At 34.5% G+C, this 19,122-nt stretch overlaps 1 long non-coding RNA gene across 1 annotated transcript; it reads right to left on the reverse strand.

Annotated features, from left to right (window-relative positions):
• Positions 1–2: 2 nt before the first annotated feature.
• On the reverse strand, positions 3–16,833 carry LOC124628582 (uncharacterized). Its single transcript, XR_006983171.2, has 4 exons — positions 16,594–16,833; positions 14,846–14,982; positions 14,647–14,726; positions 3–270 (listed from the first exon to the last, which is right to left on the reverse strand). It is a non-coding gene; the product is annotated as an uncharacterized LOC124628582 (long non-coding RNA).
• Between the last annotated feature and the right edge of the window lie 2,289 nt (positions 16,834–19,122).

Consider the following 19,122-nt stretch of genomic DNA (forward strand, 5'->3'; position numbering starts at 1 on the left):
ATTCGTACTGAAACCTATTTGAGTTAAATGAAGAAATGTGTGCTTGTGTAATGAAAAGGAGAAGCAGGACACAGCTGGTTATTTATTATTCATTTCTAATGTCACGTTCTGAATCAAGCTTTGTCTCTAATAGAGTGGGACTGGGATCAGGACTTGGTTTTTTTTGGGGTGGGGGGATGGAATTAATCTTCCTCTAAGCTGGACTAGTCTGAGCTTGTGCCCTGAGGAGATATGATGGCACATGAGGTGGAACTGGTATCACTCCATAATCTGCAACACATAAAAACCCAATATGTTTGCCATCCCTTACTGACAAGTCACTCTACTACTACTACTACTACTACATATCCTACATATCCTACTACTACTACTACTACATATCCTACTACTACTACATATCCTACTACTACTACTACTACATATCCTACTACTACTACATATCCTACTACTACTACTACTACATATCCTACTACTACTACTACTACATATCCTACTACTACTACATATCCTACTACTACTACTACATATCCTACTACTACTAATACTACATATCCTACTACTACTACTACATATCCTACTACTACTACTACATATCCTACTACTACTACTACTACTACTACTACATATCCTACTACTACTACTACTACTACTACTACATATCCTACTACTACTACTACATATCCTACTACTACTACTACTACTACTACTACATATCCTACTACTACTACTACTACTACTACTACTACTACTACTACATATCCTACTACTACTACTACATATCCTACTACTACTACTACTACTACTACTACATATCCTACATATCCTACTACTACTACTACTACTACTACTACATATCCTACTACTACTACTACATATCCTACATATCCTACTACTACTACATATCCTACTACTACTACATATCCTACTACTACTACTACATATCCTACTACTACTACTACATATCCTACATATCCTACTACTACTACATATCCTACTACTACTACATATCCTACTACTACTACTACATATCCTACTACTACTACTACATATCCTACTACTACTACATATCCTACTACTACTACTACATATCCTACTACTACTACTACATATCCTACTACTACTACATATCCTACTACTGCTACTACATATCCTACTACTACTACTACTACTACTACTACATATCCTACTACTACTACTACATATCCTACTACTACTACTACATATCCTACTACTACTACTACTACTACATATCCTACTACTACTACATATCCTACTACTACTACTACTACTACTACTACATATCCTACTACTACTACTACATATCCTACTACTACTACTACATATCCTACTACTACTACTACTACTACTACATATCCTACTACTACTACTACATATCCTACTACTACTACTACATATCCTACTACTACTACATATCCTACTACTACTACTACATATCCTACTACTACTACTACATATCCTACTACTACTACATATCCTACTACTACTACTACATATCCTACTACTACTACTACATATCCTACTACTACTACATATCCTACTACTGCTACTACATATCCTACTACTACTACTACTACTACTACTACATATCCTACTACTACTACTACATATCCTACTACTACTACATATCCTACTACTACTATTACTACATATCCTACTACTACTACTACTACTACATATCCTACTACTACTACATATCCTACTACTACTACTACTACTACTACTACATATCCTACTACTACTACTACATATCCTACTACTACTACATATCCTACTACTACTACTACATATCCTACTACTACTACTACTACTACTACATATCCTACTACTACTACTACATATCCTACTACTACTACATATCCTACTACTACTACTACATATCCTACTACTACTACTACTACTACTACATATCCTACTACTACATATCCTACTACTACTACATATCCTACTACTACATATCCTACTACTACTACATATCCTACTACTACTACTAAATATCCTACTACTACTACTACATATCCTACATATCCTACTACTACTACTACTACTACTACTACATATCCTACTACTACTACTACATATCCTACTACTACTACTAGATATCCTACTACTACTACTACATATCCTACTACTACTACTACATATCCTACTACTACTACATATCCTACTACTACTACTACATATCCTACTACTACTACTACTACTACTACATATCCTACTACTACTACTACTACTACATATCCTACTACTACTACTACTACTACTACTACATATCCTACTACTACTATTACTACATATCCTACTACTACTACTACTACTACTACTACATATCCTACTACTACTACTACTACTACATATCCTACTACTACTACATATCCTACTACTACTACTACATATCCTACTACTACTACATATCCTACTACTACTACTACTACTACTACATATCCTACTACTACTACTACATATCCTACTACTACTACTACATATCCTACTACTACTACTACTACTACTACTACTACTACATATCCTACTACTACTACTACTACATATCCTACTACTACTACTACTACTACATATCCTACTACTACTACATATCCTACTACTACTATTACTACATATCCTACTACTACTACTACATATCCTACTACTACTACTACTACTACTACTACTACTACATATCCTACTACTACTACTACTACATATCCTACTACTACTACTACTACTACATATCCTACTACTACTACATATCCTACTACTACTATTACTACATATCCTACTACTACTACTACATATCCTACTACTACTACTACTACATATCCTACTACTACTACTACTACTACATATCCTACTACTACTACATATCCTACTACTACTACTACATATCCTACTACTACTACTACATATCCTACTACTACTACTACATATCCTACTACTACTACTACTACATATCCTACTACTACTACTACTACTACATATCCTACTACTACTACTACATATCCTACTACTACTACAACTACATATCCTACTACTACTACTACTACATATCCTACTACTACTACTACATATCCTACTACTACATATAGTATACATATAGTAGTAGTAGGATATGTAGGATATGTAGGATATGTAGTAGGATATGTAGTAGTAGTATTAGGATATGTAGTAGTAGTAGTAGTATATGTAGTAGTAGTAGGATATGTAGTAGGATATGTAGTAGTAGTATTAGTAGGATATGTAGGATATGTAGTAGTAGTAGTAGGATATGTAGGATATGTAGTAGTAGTAGGATATGTAGTAGTAGGATATGTAGTAGTAGTAGTAGGATATGTAGTAGTAGGATATGTAGTAGTAGTAGTAGGATATGTAGTAGGATATGTAGTAGTAGTAGTAGGATATGTAGGATATGTAGTAGTAGTAGGATATGTAGTAGTAGGATATGTAGTAGTAGTAGTAGTAGTAGTAGTAGGATATGTAGGATATGTAGTAGTAGTAGGATATGTAGTAGTAGGATATGTAGTAGTAGTAGTAGTAGTAGTAGGATATGTAGTAGTAGTAGTAGTAGGATATGTAGTAGTAGTAGTAGTAGTAGTAGGATATGTAGTAGTAGTATTAGTAGGATATGTAGGATATGTAGTAGTAGTAGTAGTAGGATATGTAGTAGGATATGTAGTAGTAGTATTAGTAGGATATGTAGCAGTAGTAGTAGTAGTAGGATATGTAGTAGTAGTAGTAGTAGTAGGATATGTAGGATATGTAGTAGTAGTAGTAGGAGGAGGATATGTATGATATGTAGTAGTAGTAGGATATGTAGTAGTAGTATTAGTAGGATATGTAGGATATGTAGGATATGTAGTAGTAGTAAGATATGTAGTAGTAGTAGTAGTAGTAGGATATGTAGTAGGATATGTAGTAGTAGTAGTAGTAGGATATGTAGGATATGTAGTAGTAGTAGGATATGTAGTAGTAGTAGTAGTAGTAGTAGGATATGTAGGATATGTAGTAGTAGTAGTAGAATATGTTGGATATGTAGTAGTAGTAGTAGTAGTACTACATATCCTACATATGCTACATATCCTACTACTGCTACTACTACATATCGTACATATCCTACTACTACTACTACTACTACTACTACATATCCTACTACTACTACTACTACTACTACATATCCTACTACTACTACTACTACTACTACATATCCTACTACTACATATCCTACTACTACTACTACTACTACTACATATCCTACTACTACTACTACTACTACTACTACTACATATCCTAATACTACTACTACTACTACTACTACTACATATCCTACTACTACTACTACTACTACTACTACATATCCTACTACTACTACTACTACTACTACTACATATCCTACTACTACATATCCTACTACTACTACTACTACTACTACATATCCTAATACTACTACTACATATCCTAATACTACTACTACATATCCTAATACTACTACTACTACTACTGCATATCCTACTACTACTACTACTACATATCCTAATACTACTACTACTACTACTACATATCCTACTACTACTACTACTACTACTACATATCCTACTACTACATATCCTACTACTACTACTACTACTACTACATATCCTACTACTACTACTACTACTACTACTACTACATATCCTACTACTACTACTACTACTACTACATATCCTACTACTACTACTACTACTACTACTACTACATATCCTACTACTACATATCCTACTACTACTACTACTACTACTACTACATATCCTAATACTACTACTACATATCCTAATACTACTACTACTACTACTGCATATCCTACTACTACTACTACTACTACTACATATCCTAATACTACTACTACATATCCTAATACTACTACTACTACTACTGCATATCCTACTACTACTACTACTACATATCCTAATACTACTACTACATATCCTAATACTACTACTACTACTACTACTACATATCCTAATACTACTACTACTACTACTACATATCCTACTACTACTACTACTACTACTACATATCCTACTACTACATATCCTACTACTACTACTACTACTACTACATATCCTAATACTACTACTACATATCCTAATACTACTACTACTACTACTACATATCCTACTACTACATATCCTACTACTACTACTACTACTACATATCCTAATACTACTACTACTACTACTACTACATATCCTACTACTACTACTACTACTACATATCCTACTACTACTACTACTACTACTACATATCCTAATACTACTACTACATATCCTAATACTACTACTACTACTACTACATATCCTACTACTACATATCCTACTACTACTACTACTACTACATATCCTAATACTACTACTACTACTACTACTACATATCCTACTACTACTACTACTACTACATATCCTACTACTACTACTACTACTACTACATATCCTAATACTACTACTACATATCCTAATACTACTACTGCATATCCTACTACTACTACTACTACTACTACATATCCTACTACTACTACTACTACTACTACATATCCTAATACTACTACTACATATCCTAATACTACTACTACTACTACTACATATCCTACTACTACATATCCTACTACTACTACTACTACTACTACATATCCTACTACTACTACTACTACTACTACTACATATCCTAATACTACTACTACTACTACTACTACATATCCTACTACTACTACTACTACTACATATCCTACTACTACTACTACTACTACTACATATCCTAATACTACTACTGCATATCCTACTACTACTACTACTACTACTACATATCCTACTACTACTACTACTACTACTACATATCCTAATACTACTACTACATATCCTACTACTACTACTACTACTACTACTACATATCCTACTACTACTACTACTACTACTACTACTACATATCCTACTACTACATATCCTACTACTACTACTACTACTACTACTACATATCCTAATACTACTACTACATATCCTAATACTACTACTACTACTACTGCATATCCTACTACTACTACTACTACTACTACATATCCTAATACTACTACTACATATCCTAATACTACTACTACTACTACTGCATATCCTACTACTACTACTACTACATATCCTAATACTACTACTACATATCCTAATACTACTACTACTACTACTACTACATATCCTAATACTACTACTACTACTACTACATATCCTACTACTACTACTACTACTACTACATATCCTACTACTACTACTACTACTACTACATATCCTAATACTACTACTACATATCCTAATACTACTACTACTACTACTACATATCCTACTACTACTACTACATATCCTAATACTACTACTACTACTACTACATATCCTACTACTACATATCCTACTACTACTACTACTACTACATATCCTAATACTACTACTACTACTACTACTACATATCCTACTACTACTACTACTACTACATATCCTACTACTACTACTACTACTACTACATATCCTAATACTACTACTACATATCCTAATACTACTACTGCATATCCTACTACTACTACTACTACTACTACATATCCTACTACTACTACTACTACTACTACATATCCTAATACTACTACTACATATCCTAATACTACTACTACTACTACTACATATCCTACTACTACATATCCTACTACTACTACTACTACTACTACATATCCTACTACTACTACTACTACTACTACTACATATCCTAATACTACTACTACTACTACTACTACATATCCTACTACTACTACTACTACTACATATCCTACTACTACTACTACTACTACTACATATCCTAATACTACTACTGCATATCCTACTACTACTACTACTACTACTACATATCCTACTACTACTACTACTACTACTACATATCCTAATACTACTACTACATATCCTACTACTACTACTACTACTACTACTACATATCCTACTACTACTACATATCCTACATATTCTACTACTACTACTACTACTACTACATATCCTACTACTACTACTACTACATATCCTACTACTACTACTACTACTACTACTACATATCCTACTACTACTACTACTACTACTACTACATATCCTACATATCCTACTACTACTACATATCCTACATATTCTACTACTACTACTACTACATATCCTACTACTACTACTACTACTACATATCCTACATATTCTACTACTACTACTACTACTACATATCCTACTACTACTACTACATATCCTAATACTACTACTACTACTACTGCATATCCTACTACTACTACTACTACTACTACTACATATCCTACTACTACTACTACTACTACATATCCTAATACTACTACTACATATCCTACTACTACTACTACTACTACTACTACATATCCTACATATCCTACTACTACTACATATCCTACATATTCTACTACTACTACTACTACTACTACATATCCTACTACTACTACTACTACTACTACATATCCTACTACTACTACATATCCTACTACTACTACTACTACTACTACTACATATCCTACATATCCTACTACTACTACATATCCTACATATTCTACTACTACTACTACTACTACTACTACATATCCTACTACTACTACTACTACTACATATCCTACTACTACTACTACTACATATCCTACATATCCTACTACTACTACATATCCTACATATTCTACTACTACTACATATCCTACTACTACTACTACTACTACATATCCTACTACTACTACATATCCTACTACTACTACATATCCTACTACTACTACTACTACATATCCTACTACTACTACTACTACTACATATCCTACTACTACTACATATCCTACTACTACTACTACATATCCTAATACTACTACATGTCGTACATATCCTACTACTACTACTACATATCCTACTACTACTACTACTACTAAATATCCTACCACTACTACTACATATCCTCCTACTACTATTACTACATATCCTACATATCCTACTACTACTACTACTACTACTACTACTACATATCCTAATACTACTACTACATATCCTACTACTACTACTACATATCCTACTACTACATATCCTACTACTACTACATATCCTACTACTACTACTACTACTACATATCCTAATACTACTACTACATATCCTACTACTACTACTACATATCCTACTACTACATATCCTACTACTACTACATATCCTACTACTACTACTACTACTACATATCCTACTACTACTACTACATATCCTACTACTACTACTACTACTAAATATCCTACCACTACTACTACATATCCTACTACTACTATTACTACATATCCTACATATCCTACTACTACTACTACTACTACTACTACTACATATACTACTACTACTACTACATATCCTACTACTACTACTACTATTACTACATATCCTACTACTACATATCGTACATATCCTACTACTACTACATATCCTACTACTACATATCCTACATATCCTACTACTACTACTACTACATATCCTACTACTACTACTACATATCCTACTACTACTACTACATATCCTACTACTACTACATATCCTACTACTACTACTACTACTACTACTACTACTACATATCCTACTACTACTACTACTGCATATCCTACTACTACTACTACTACTACATATCCTACTACTACTAATACTACATATCCTACTACTACTACTACATATCCTACTACTACTACTACTACTACTACTGCATATCCTACTACTACTACTACTACTGCATATCCTACTACTACTACTACTACTAAATATCCTACTACTACTACTACTACATATCCTACTACTACATATCCTACTACTACTACTACTACTACTACTACATATCCTACATATCCTACTACTACTACTACATAACCTACTACTACTACTGCATATCCTACTACTACTACTACATATCCTACTACTACTACTACTACTACTACTACTAAATATCCTACATATTCTACTACTACTACTACTACTACTACATATCCTACATATCCTACTACTACTACTACATAACCTACTACTACTACTACATATCCTACTACTACTACATATCCTACTACTACTACTACTACTACTACTACATATCCTACATATCCTACTACTACTACATATCCTACATATTCTACTACTACTACTACATATCCTACTACTACTACTACTACTACATATCCTACTACTACTACTACTACATATCCTACATATCCTACTACTACTACATATCCTACATATTCTACTACTACTACATATCCTACTACTACTACTACTACTACATATCCTACTACTACTACATATCCTACTACTACTACATATCCTACTACTACTACTACATATCCTACTACTACTACTACTACTAAATATCCTACCACTACTACTACATATCCTCCTACTACTACTACATATCCTACTACTACTACATATCCTACTACTACATATCGTACATATCCTACTACTACTACATATCCTACTACTACTATTACTACATATCCTACATATCCTACTACTACTACTACTACTACTACATATCCTAATACTACTACTACATATCCTACTACTACTACTACATATCCTACTACTACATATCCTACATATCCTACTACTACTACATATCCTACTACTACTACTACTACTACTACTACATATCCTACTACTACTACTACATATCCTACTACTACTACTACTACTAAATATCCTACCACTACTACTACATATCCTACTAATACTACTACTACATATCCTACTACTACTATTACTACATATCCTACATATCCTACTACTACTACTACTACTACATATACTACTACTACTACTACATATCCTACTACTACTACTACTATTACTACATATCCTACTACTACATATCGTACATATCCTACTACTACTACATATCCTACTACTACATATCCTACATATCCTACTACTACTACTACTACTACATATCCTACTACTACTACTACATATCCTACTACTACTACTACTACTACTACTACTACATATCCTACTACTACTACTACATATCCTACTACTACTACTACTACTACTACTACATATCCTACTACTACTACTACATATCCTACTACTACTACTACTACATATCCTACTACTACTACTACTACTACTACTACTACATATCCTACTACTACTACTGCATATCCTACTACTACTACTACATATCCTACTACTACTACTGCATATCCTACTACTACTACTACTACTACTACTAAATATCCTACTACTACTACTACTACATATCCTACTACTACTACTACTACTACATATCCTACTACTACTACTACATATCCTACTACTACTACTACTACTACTACTACTGCATATCCTACTACTACTAATACTACATATCCTACTACTACTACTACATATCCTACTACTACTACTACTACTACATATCCTACTACTACTAATACTACATATCCTACTACTACTACTACATATCCTACTACTACTACTACTACTACTACTACATATCCTACTACTACTAATACTACATATCCTACTACTACTACTACATATCCTACTACTACTACTACTACTACTACTACTACTACTAAATATCCTACTACTACTACTACTACATATCCTACTACTACATATCCTACTACTACTACTACTACTACTACTACATATCCTACATATCCTACTACTACTACTACATAACCTACTACTACTACTACTACATATCCTACTACTACTACTACATATCCTACTACTACTACTATATATCCTACTACTACTACATATCCTACTACTACTACTACTACATATCCTACTACTACTACTACTACTACTACTACATATCCTACTACTACTACTACTACATATCCTACTACTACTACTACTACTACTACTACTACTAAATATCCTACTACTACTACTACTACATATCCTACTACTACTACTACTACTACTAATACTACATATCCTACTACTACTACTACTACTACATATCCTACTACTACTACTACATAACCTACTACTACTACTCCTACTACTACATATCCTACTACTACTACTACTACATATCCTACTACTACTACTACATATCCTACTACCACATATCCTACTACTACTACTACATATCCTACTACTACTACTACATATCCTACTACTACATATCCTACTACTACTACATATCCTACTACTACTACTACTACTACTACTACTACATATCCTACTACTACTACTACATATCCTACTACTACTACTAATACATATCCTACTACTACTACATATCCTACTACTACTACTACATATCCTACTACTACATATCCTACTACTACTACATATCCTACTACTACTACTACTACTACTACTACTACATATCCTACTACTACTACTACATATCCTACTACTACTACTAATACATATCCTACTACTACTACATATCCTACTACTACATATCCTACTACTACTACTACATATCCTACTACTACTACTACATATCCTACTACTACATATCCTACTACTACTACTACATATCCTACTACTACTACTAATACATATCCTACTACTACTACTACATATCCTACTACTACATATCCTACTACTACTACTACATATCCTACTACTACTACTAATACATATCCTACTACTACTACATATCCTACTACTACTACTACATATCCTACTACTACTACATATCCTACTACTACTACATATCCTACTACTACTACTACATATCCTACTACTACTACTGCATATCCTACTACTACTACTACTACATATCCTACTACTACTACATATCCTACTACTACATATCCTACATATCCTACTACTACATATCCTACTACTACTACTACTACTACTACATATCCTACTACTACTACTACTACTACTACATATCCTACATATCCTACTACTACTACTACTACTACTACTATTACATATCCTACATATCCTACTACTACTGCATATCCTACTACTACTACATATCCTACTACTACTACTACATATCCTACTACTACATATCCTACTACTACATATCCTACATATCCTACTACTACTACATATCCTACTACTACTACTACTACTACTACTACATATCCTAATACTACTACTACTACTACTACTACATATCCTACATATCCTACTACTACTACATATCCTACTACTACTACTACTACTACTACTACATATCCTACATATCCTACTACTACTACTGCATATCCTACTACTACTACTACATATCCTACATATCCTACTACTACTACTACTACTACTACTACTACTACATATCCTACATATCCTACTACTACTACTACATATCCTACTACTACATATCCTACTACTACTGCATATCCTACTACTACTACTACTACTACTACTACATATCCTACATATCCTACTACTACATATCCTACATATCCTACTACTACTACTACTACTACATATCCTACTACTACTACTACATATCCTACTACTACTACTACTACTACTACTACTGCATATCCTACTACTACTACTACTACTACTACTAAATATCCTACTACTACTACTACTACTACATATCCTACTACTACATATCCTACTACTACTACTACATATCCTACTACTACTACTACTACTACTACTACATATCCTACATATCCTACTACTACTACTACTACATATCCTACTACTACTACATATCCTACATATCCTACTACTACTACTACATATCCTACTACTACTACTACTACTACATATCGTACATATCCTACTACTACTACATATCCTACTACTACATATCCTACATATCCCACTACTACTACTACATATCCTACTACTACTACTACTACTACTACTACTACTACTACATATCCTACATATCCTACTACTACTACTGCATATCCTACTACTACTACTACATATCCTACATATCCTACTACTACTACTACTACTACTACTACTACTACATATCCTACATATCCTACTACTACTACTACATATCCTACTACTACATATCCTACTACTACTGCATATCCTACTACTACTACTACTACTACTACTACATATCCTACATATCCTACTACTACATATCCTACATATCCTACTACTACTACTACTACTACATATCCTACTACTACTACTACATATCCTACTACTACTACTACTACTACTACTACTGCATATCCTACTACTACTACTACTACTACTACTAAATATCCTACTACTACTACTACTACTACATATCCTACTACTACATATCCTACTACTACTACTACATATCCTACTACTACTACTACTACTACTACTACATATCCTACATATCCTACTACTACTACTACTACATATCCTACTACTACTACATATCCTACATATCCTACTACTACTACTACATATCCTACTACTACTACTACTACTACATATCGTACATATCCTACTACTACTACATATCCTACTACTACATATCCTACATATCCCACTACTACTACTACATATCCTACTACTACTACTACATATCCTACTACTACTACTACATATCCTACATATCCTACTACTACTACTACTACATATCCTACTACTACTACTACATATCCTACTACTACTACTACTACTACTACTACATATCCTACTACTACTACTACATATCCTACATATCCTACTACTACTACTACTACATATCCTACTACTACATATCCTACTACTACTACTACATATCCTACATATCCTACTACCACATATCCTACTACTACTACTACATATCCTACTACTACTACTACTACTACTACATATCCTACATATCCTACTACCACATATCCTACTACTACTACTACATATCCTACTACTACTACTACTACTACTACATATCCTACTACTACTACATATCCTACTACTACTACTACTACTACTACTACATATCCTACATATCCTACTACTACTACATATCCTACATATACTACTACTATTACTACTACTACTACTACATATCCTACATATACTACTACTACTACATATCCTACATATACTACTACTATTACTACTACTACATATCCTAATACTACTACGACATATCCTACTACTACTACTACTACATATCCTACATATCCTACTATTACTACATATCCTACTAGTACTACTACTACTTCTACTAGTACTACTATTACTAGTACTAGTACTACATATCCTACTACTACAACTACTACTACTACATATCCTCCTATTCCTACTTCTCCTCCTCTTCCTCCTCCTCCTCCTATTACTTCTCTTCCTCCTTCCTCCTCCTACTATTACTATTACTTCTCCTCTTCTTCCTCGCTGTCCTCCTCCTCCAACTACTACTAAAAATTCTCTTCCTCCTCCTCCTTCTACTACTACTGATAATAATTTCTATGGTGCATTTCCAAAGCCCAAGACCCCTTTACAAATTAACAATCACAGTGTGTAATACACAAACTTTATCAAACACGAGTTTGGTTAACACAAACCTGACATTATTTATCTTTTCTTTTTTCTTTCTTTTTTTTATTTTTTTTTTTTTTACTTTTTTGTTGAACCTACATGTTTTACTTCTGCATTTAATTTAAACACATCTATCTTAGTTAGGGATTAAACAGATGAAAATTCTCACCGTCCATCAGAGTAAAATGATCCTTAACAGGCTCTGGGTCAAACAGCAAGTCTAGAGGTGTGTTTTCATTAGCCATCTCTCTACAACACAGAGGAGTAACACACACTTTACCCACTTGTACTGTAAGTGTATACAGTGTGTGTTTGTCTTTCCCCGTGTTGAAAGTGCACCGTTAATCCACATGCTCATTAATTCCTACCTTTCTATAACAGGTGCGCTCAGAGCTCTTCCAATCAGAACCGAGACCAGAAACAACCTTATGAAAGTGTTGCTTTTGAGCAGCATGATGGCCCAGGAACTTCAGTGTGATGAAGATGGTCCTCACTGCAAACCTGACTGTGATGTAATAGACAACTTTACAGCAACACAATGTCACTCAAGTGCATGGTTAAAAATTCCCTAAATAATGATCCCTCTGTGATTTTCTCCTTCAGGATTATACAGTAGACCTGGGACATACAGTCTTTAATAGGGAGGTTTGATTAAAACTCCTTACGTCCACTTTGAAATGAACCCGTGAGTAAAACATTTTTGGCTGCAAGGACATGAAGAGACAGCCGCACTTTCCTGACAGGTTAGCACTGGACTGGTTAATGAACATTTCATCAACGTTTGATAGATAAATCGATTTCTTACAGCGGAACCATATCTTCAATAATAAGCGATGTAATGAGCCCTAATGCTGAATGCTGCACAGATAAAGAGCTTGGAATGGGAATATTGAATCTGACAGTTCTGTGATTTTAAGATATTTCAAGTGTCGTACGTTCGAAGCAGATATGACTTTCCAACTTTCAATGATAATTACATCACATGTTCATGACATGGGCTTTTGTTCTTTCTTTCTCAAACACACAGAGAACCTCATATAGCTCTGTGTGCTTTTATGTTCATCCAGTTTTCTGTTTTTAAATCTGGTTCATTTTATTTTCAGTGTTTTGACCTATGTGAAGGAGGCTGTAGAGGACCTGAGTGAGCATAATAATAATAATAATAATAATAATAATAACAATATTAATAATAATGACCATCTTTTTTAAGCAACAATTTCATCAACAACATTAACAATAATAATAATAATAATAATAATAATAATAATACTAGTAATAACAACGTCAACTACAATAATATCAACAGTAATAATGATAATGATAACATCAATGACAACACCAACGACAACAACAGTAATAATAATAATAATAATAATAATAATAATAATAATAATAATAATAACAATATTAATCATAATGGCCATCTTTTTTCAGCAACAATTTCATCAATAATATCAACAAAATAATAATAATAATAATAATAATAATAATAATAATAGTAATAACAACAATGTCAACAACAATAATATCAACAATAATAATGATAATGATAACATCAATGACAACACCAACGACAACAACAACAGTAATAATAATAATAATTGATTTGATCACACTGTGCGTTTGTTTCTGGTTACGGACGGTGAAGGAGGAGCAGGAGTGTAGCCATCATTTCAGATGTGTGTGAGAGAGAGAGAGAGAGAGAGAGAGAGAGAGAGAGAGAGAGAGAGAGAGAGAGAGAGAGAGAGAGAGAATGTCATGGGTAATATTTTTCTCTGACCTTTGTCTAATTGTTGGGTTTTTATCTCTCCTTGCACTTAATCGGCTTCATATGCAATTTATGATGGTGCACTTGCATGTTCTATTGTGTATTGCCCTGTCACTCAAACCAAGGAGACCTCATATCAGTACAATAACATGATATAATATATAACATGCAACACTGCCTGATCCAGACATACAAATCCCAATTCAATAATTCATCCTATTCTAATGGGAAGGACACAGATGTTTAACACATCTGTAAGAAAAAATAAATGAAAACAGGCAGCGTTTAAAAAGAAATATGGAGCAATATATAAAGTCTAAAGCTCCTATAATGTAATCAGTAACTCACTTCCTTGTAGAAAAACCTGCACTTGAGACTCCTCTTTCTGTTTTTAACCGGTTCCCTTTGTTACTATAGAAACGAGCAGAACTCGCTTTTTTTGTTTGTTTGTTTTTTTAGATCTCGCGATAACTAAAGTTATTTCCCCGAGATCACGTTACAGTGGCAGTCTAGCATTAGAACCCACAGTCACACGCGGTTCTGCGGTAATTACACCCTGTTTCTGAAGACTTTCATCACCGTTTGTGTTGTATGCCGCAAAAGCATCTCTCAAAGGCCATGCGGTAACCATGGACACGTCCTCGGCAATACTTAATCAAACACTCATCTCAAGCAGTGTGTGCGGGGGGGAAAAAACAAAAACATTCACATGTCAAACCCACCTACTTAATAATTACAGATATAATCATGAGGAAAAAGAGCAAAAACAAAACTAATCTTGTACCCAGTGCACCTTTAATGGAAATTCTGTCCTGTTTAAATTGCGGCTACAACACAGAGTTAGTCCCGACTTGGCCACTAGAGGTCAGTGGTGTCACTCAGGAGCCTCAGTGGGCCTGCTGTACCTGCTGTACGAAGGACGTGGATATAAACTGTGGCGTCGTTTTTGACTTTTCATTTAATGCAAGTTTTCTTCCCTTTCATAAGACAAAATACAAAACATTATTGAAACTATTTTAATGGCATGTTTGGTCATTTTCCACAGCATGTTTTCATTTTTCTTAGGGCTTTAACGTTCATCCTCAGTGACACGTCTGAAACACAATTCATTTTTGCGCATACTTTCTATTCATGGCATCAATAAATCTTCAGAAAAAACAAACAAACATCCTTCTCCAAATTCATCATCAGCGTATTCTGGTCTAAAACCAGGCCTCATGTATCAAGCTGGATCGAACTGTCTGTAAATGGTTTGAATGAGCGTTTCCAGGACAAATTTACTCTTCATGAGTGTAAACGCATAAACGAAGACAAACGAGACCAGTCGTTCGGTTAAAATATGCCGCTCTATGAAAGGAAGACGGATTCGTGTGGTGTATAAGTTGATTCAATTGGCTGCTACGTTCCTTTAATGATGCGCAACACTTTTAGAGCCAGCCCTACAGTACAGCAGGTGAAGGATAAGTGACAGATCTGGAATGTCTCAAGCTGCAATGCGTTACCCAGCACGGTGGGTGGTGGGGTACACCCTGGACAGGGTGCCAATCCATTGCAGAGTACAATCACATACACACTCACACACTACGGACACGCCAATCAGCCTACCCTGCTTTGGACTGGGGGAGGAAACCGGAGTACTCGAACCCCCAACCCTGGAGGTGTGAGGCGAATGTGCTAACTACACAGCCCCAGCGCCGGTTACCATCACCGTGATAAGTTCACATGCTCTCCCCGTGTCCGTGCGGTTAGCTCCCGCATCCCAGAAAATACACCAGTCATTTTTTTTGTTTTACAGAGAACTGTGCACAGCCTATCAAAAACAGCGTACACAAATGTGTTTGACTTGCCGAATTACTGGAGAACGCAGTTTTTAGGTGAGTGTGTGACGATAGAGTCAATTGTTTTACATGATGCTAAACTAGTGGGACAAGGAGAGCCTCACAATATTTTGGGGTAAAAAATGTTTAACGAGGTGATTTTTCCCCCCACAGTGTTCCAGTCGAATGCCATGCGATCATTCGTCTTCCTTTATGGAAGCATGCTGGATGTGGGCAAAAGATTTTTAATTCAAAGCCATAACATCTGTTTCATTTCACTAACACATCATTATGAGGAACAGAAAGCCTGTTTGTAATATCAGACCGGTCTGCTCTGGTTATCGCTCTGGGTTCGGATCATGTCCCCATTAAGACCATTCAAAAGACTGAATTGGTAGTTCTTTAATTATACCACATATGTCGTATGTTTTTAATTATGCATGTCCAATTACTTTAAGTCGTGTCTAATGTGAGCTTGATACGTAGCTTTATGAAAAGTAGGTTTACTAACTGGTTGATAGAAAGAAAGTACGTTCTTAAACAGTGTAAACCTGTATATCAAAAAAATAAAAGTTAAAATGTCCCCTTTTTTTCAAATATCTCTGTCCTGAGGAACATCATCCAGCTCCTCCGGGGGGATCCACAGACCCTTTCCTTCTGGCACCAGTGAATACTGGGTTGACGACGCCTTCCAGTCCGTTGTGATGGTGTTATTTATTCATATTTAAGTTGCCTTGTTTTAACATAAAGAAGCAACTCTACTCTCCGCTTCTCCAAGATGGCCGAACTCCTTACATTATAATGGAGAGTGGCTCCGGCCAGTCAGTGTTAGATCAGCTGTTTAGCAGAAACTTGACTTGAAACAGTAGTTTCAGTTGACTGGACATGATTTGGAAAGGCACACACCTGTCTATATAAGGTCCCACAGTTAACAATGCATGTCAGAGCACAAACCAAGCCATGAAGTCCAAGGAATTGTCTGTAGACCTCCGAGACAGGATTGTATCGAGGCACAGATCTGAGGAAGGGCACAGAAACATTTCTGCAGCATTGAAGGTCC

This window comes from Ictalurus punctatus, chromosome 10 (assembly GCF_001660625.3).
Source record: "Ictalurus punctatus breed USDA103 chromosome 10, Coco_2.0, whole genome shotgun sequence".
NCBI classification, from domain to species: Eukaryota; Metazoa; Chordata; class Actinopteri; order Siluriformes; family Ictaluridae; genus Ictalurus; species Ictalurus punctatus.